Consider the following 5,154-nt stretch of genomic DNA (forward strand, 5'->3'; position numbering starts at 1 on the left):
AAGTATTCATCAGATTAAAAAAAAATACGCAGACGGGTTCCTGTCTAGCTGTTTCTGTGCTAGGAAAATCTTTAATTTTGAACCTGGTTCAGAAAATGCATCCAGTGAAATGGCAAATTTGAGGTGGTTCAAGGAAATTTCTCGAAAATACGAGACCGAACCTGACCAACCATTTTGAGCGTGAAAGATTTCCTACAAAAATACCTTAAAGGAAGAAATTTTGGCGGATTGGACTGAAATCCGCCAAATTAAGTTCCCGCCAAAATTTCTTTTTTCCGCCATCCGCCAAATTAAATTCCCGCCAAATTAAACGTTTTGAAAATATGATCTCTTTTAAGGTGTTTTTGCTATTTTTTTGCTGTTTTGACACCATCTTAAGGTTAAATTTTTAAGCGACCGCCAAATTAAATTCCCGCCAAATTTAGTTTTTTCGTGCATCCGTCAAATTAAATTCCCGCCAAAATTTCTACCTTTAAGGTAACTTTTAGTTGCATGTCGTTGCCGGCAAAATATTGAAATGATTTGAAGGGTAGCCATTTGTACAACAAACGACTTCATTTCTTTGAAAGCTGTCAATGCAGTGTTTTTAAAAGAAAGGAATTGAAGTCTTGAAAAGTGGTAATAATCAGGCAATTACAAATCTTTTTGAGGACATTTTTGTTCAATTTAATCAGTAATTTGAGAGAATTACACAACAATATCAATCAATGTATGATTCTCACAAAGACTCTATGCTGTGTGATGGAAATTTCATCTGCTTTTGTTTGATGTTGTGAAGAGTGACAAAAGACATAGAAAAGACGACTTTCATTCTGAGGAAACATTTTTTGTTTTGGTTTATCTTTAGAGGAGAAGCATTTATACCAACAAAAACACAACTTAAATCAATTTTGCTTGATAAATGAAGTTTGGAATTTTTTATGGGAAAGGACAATTGTCAATATTCGGTGGAAGTTTATCGTGTCTTGCATAATCACGAGATTTACATTTGACTCTTCTCCCATCATCGGGCATCAGGAATATCACGGTGAAAAAATCTACCTCTCTATATATGGATAACGAGATTTGCGTTTGGCTACGTTTCGAGAGATTCTTCTCCCATCATTGGACATTGATGAATTTCACATGGAAAAAAACATAAAAGTGTAAAAATAATAGTTTGAAAACTATTATAGAAAAACAAAACAAAATTTGTTTTATAACAGAGACTGAAAGAAAGGTTAGGGAACAACATTTTAGCAATTTGATTGAATTTGGTTGAAAAATGAAATTTCCGGAAAGGTGAACCTTCACGCATGCTTCAAGATAATGTGATGCAAGGAAATATTTTTGGTTTCGTCATGTCATGAAAAGAGAGAGTTCATACCACTTTCTACTTGCAAAACAAAACTAAGATTACTTTTACGTGATCATATGTAAATATTCATTTTCCTTGTTTTTTTTGGGAAAATCACCCCAAAATCAGTTAATAATGACCCCCAATTTTATGAATTTTCTCTGAGAGTACTGTCCCTGCATCTTCCACCCCTTTAAAGGGATAATCAGATGGTTTCTAAAAGGTAGATATTCGGGTTAAGGACTAGACAGGAACCCGTCTGCGTATTTTTTTAAATCTGATGAATACTTGACGGGTCAGAGCTGTGAGTCCGATTTTGGCCTCAAAAAAAATTACAGTGCGAAATTCGAATTAAGCGTTGTCCTCACTTACTAAAATAAAAACCGAATTTCGGAACTTGCGCTTTCTTTAAGAAAGTGTGACCAGTGAAACAATAACAGGATTTAATTGGCTGTGTTTTCAACCGTTATTAGGATATGGGAAATTCAAACTGTCAGCCCATTCCATGCTATATATTTCGCCATCAGTATATAGAATAAGAAATCATAGCATGGATCTCCAGGCTAGTTAAGGACTTGCAGGAGACAATTTTTCATGTAAAATTTTACCATAGAAGATGGTCTGAGCTTTGATATCTGTCTTCGTAATTTTTAGATAATAAATGTAAAAGTCGAATTGGCGGCCATTTTCCAGATAATCTTTGTTTACATTTTCGCTGTGAGTATATCGGCTGAGCCGAGTTAGCTTTAACACACAAAATTCCGCGATGTTTTGTGTATCTTCTTCGCAGAGGTTTTTTTGGCTCGGTAAGTTAGTGAAGATAAGGATAAAGGGAATAAACAATGGAGTTCCTTATTCTAGGATGAAAGGAAAATCAAAAAAAAAATAGAGGGATCGAAAATCAAAGAAGCTTGTCTGGTCTTGTGTGAAAAGTGTGGAAAATGGCCTGAAAGAATGAAGAAAATAACAATTTTGAATTCCTGCAACCTTATCAGTTCGAGCCAAGGAAACAAGAAGGGGAAGAATCTGGTAGTGGAAGCGATGATTATGGTAGTTGGGTGTCATGTTCTAGATCTAGTGATGCTGTGAGGGTGGGCTTGGATGCATCAAATTAGTGTCAATGTTCAAATTGCCAGCCACATATGACTGACATCGAGTGTGTTTTCTGCCAAGAGTTGGAGAAAACAAAATCCATGCTGGAAAGTCATTGAAACATATGTAAGTGCTTTAGATTTATGTTACAACACAACACACTCTATATACAACATTGCATAGCTACAAAGCATCAACTGGCGATCTTTTCATTCTATATTTTAAATGCCTAGGTACTAGTAAACAGTTGAGACAGAGCTAGGGTCACATATCTCCTTCACACTTGAATTACAACTGAGATTTGTTTTTACTTTATTGTATTATGCATCATCGATCATCCAAACTTTAAATCCGCTTGTCTGTCAAAAGGATCACTTTGGGTAATTTTCAAAGTTCTTGAAGAGGGGCGCAAGAAGAACAAAAACTTTCATCTTTTGAGGTCGATTACAGTTGTTGTTGTTATCTAATGCTGCCAACATGACTCCCAGCTCCATATGGTCATTTCAAAATGGTAAAGCTTGGGCAGATACTTAGAGATGACATTTTGATAAACCTGAAAAGAAAGAGTTTCTATGAGGCTGAATAAATTCTAAAAAATTCAGTGTTTTTGTTTAAATTCAGAATATTTTTTAGTGACGTTTTGTTCATTTTGCTGTCAATGTGAAATTACTTTTTAAGATTTGATTTTGAAAAGAAGGAAAATTACTTACTTCTAATAAAGTCGTATGAACAACATCTCCAATTTGCCGGAGATCCCTATGCAAGGTCTTTTTGAGAAAGAGGGTGCTAAGTTTGTTGTGAACTTCACTACCAGCCTTGAGCCACTTTGTCGATTTGTTTACATCGTCGTCAATGGGTTCATGCATGCATTTCTTGAAGTGTGTACAACAGTTCCTACTATGTTTTCCAGAAATATGATGGATGATTGAAGTGAACCATTCGACTAGATCATCACCACACGTAGCACTTTCAATACACCACCAGAAATGGTTTGCAATGCTTTCGATCCATGCTTCTGAAAATTTATAAAAATCAATTCTAGAAATAGCTATGATGATAGATAAACACTGCAAAATATATTCCTTAGAAACACTAGTTTCCTTTACATTAAACAACAGAAAAAATCTTTGAGAATATCTGATCAACGAAAAAAAATTAATACCCAATCCTTTACAGCTCTTCTTCTTGCAAATTGCTTTGATCTTTTTTATCAGACCTTTGATTACATGCCATGGATCAATCAGATGACGTATCAGTTTCAGAATAGGATCATTTTTCATTATTTTGCGGATTTGGTTGTGACGATCCGTTGATATAGCCTCGATGTTGATGGCATAACCAATAATCCGATTAATGCATCTTAGGAATCCCTCTTTTTCAATTGCATTTGAGTTTTTTACCTAAAAAGGAGGACCAAATAAATGTAATAAAAATTCATTTTCGAACCCGTATGCTAGCATAAGCCCCTGTTAAAGTTCAGATTACCTCAGGTACTGAAACCACTTCTGTTTCGACAACCTTTCCATCTTTTGCATAGATGCAATATTTGGCTGAATGACCAGGGCTATCACATCGTCCATCCCCGATCAACACGACTTTGTCTTCCTTCTTAAGTTCTTCAACATTCTGAAATAATAATTTAAATACGTATGTATCAGTAAATTTGTGTTGAAAAACAAACAAATATGGAACAATCATTTTCCTTTTTTAATCTAGAATTAACGAAGTATGGTGACACTTTTAAATTACATTTATTACCTTTTGATGTTCTTTAACCCATTCTTCTCTTATCACAGGTGCTGTGTACTCTTAGGTTCCAAATAAACGGCCCCCCCCCCGCTTGTCAATTTTTCGAAAACTTTCCAAACCCCCGGACCTTATTAGGACCCCCCGTTTATTAATCTCTAAGAATATTTTCAGCTGTCAAAGAGAAGGCCCCTTATTTTGCTCTAAATAGCCTGATTTTAGCCTGTTTTTACCTTATTTTTGGGTTTCAGAAGTACAATTTCCATGCCCCCCGGCAATTAGGTCCCCCCGTTTATTAAAATCTAGAAAATTTTCCAACCCCCCCCCCCCGTTTATTTGGATCCTAAGAGTACTGTCCTTAAACGGTAGAACGTGTCCGGGGAGAAGAGCTTCAAACCCAGTAGCCAAGCGAACTTCTCGAATTTTGCGAACGGTATACCTGAACAAAAATATGTGAATGAAGCATTGAATATATGAGGATTGCGGGAACGAAATTCTACAATATTACAAAATTGGAACTTCAACAAGTCAAAATCAATACTAAAACTTAATTCTCAATACCAAAAGCTAATACATGAGTTTTTCACCTTTCAAAGTCTCTCTAAGGGTGGGAAAAATCACGATTTTGAGAGAAAAAATTACAAAAAAGTCTCACTAAGGGTAGGAAATCTTTGAAAATTAGAGAAAATTTTTCGAAAAAGTCTCTCTAAGGGTAACTTTTTCACTATAATTTGGTCTCTCTAAGGGTCGGTTTTCGGAGGTCCCGTCCGCACATACCCCTCATTCACCAACCCTAGAACCCCCCCGGTGATACAATACTTCAAAAGAACGAATGACATTCCAAATTGTGATCATACCTCCACAACAATAGCAGATCCTTTCCTGCCAGCAAAGTTCAGAAAAGCAATCTTATCCCCGCATCTCGAACATCTTTCAAAGAGTTGCATAAGTTGTTCTTCGTAAACCATAACACATCTGTA

General features: G+C 35.7%; 1 long non-coding RNA gene across 1 annotated transcript; it reads right to left on the bottom strand.

Moving 5' to 3' along the window:
• Positions 1–2,861: 2,861 nt before the first annotated feature.
• Positions 2,862–3,737, bottom strand: LOC136812923 (uncharacterized). The gene is made up of 3 exons (XR_010847423.1): positions 3,591–3,737; positions 3,139–3,443; positions 2,862–2,981 (listed from the first exon to the last, which is right to left on the bottom strand). It is a non-coding gene; the product is annotated as an uncharacterized lncRNA (long non-coding RNA).
• Between the last annotated feature and the right edge of the window lie 1,417 nt (positions 3,738–5,154).

This window comes from Clytia hemisphaerica, unplaced genomic scaffold (genome assembly GCF_902728285.1).
Source record: "Clytia hemisphaerica strain Z4C2 unplaced genomic scaffold, Clytia hemisphaerica genome assembly, whole genome shotgun sequence".
Taxonomy (NCBI): domain Eukaryota; kingdom Metazoa; phylum Cnidaria; class Hydrozoa; order Leptothecata; family Clytiidae; genus Clytia; species Clytia hemisphaerica.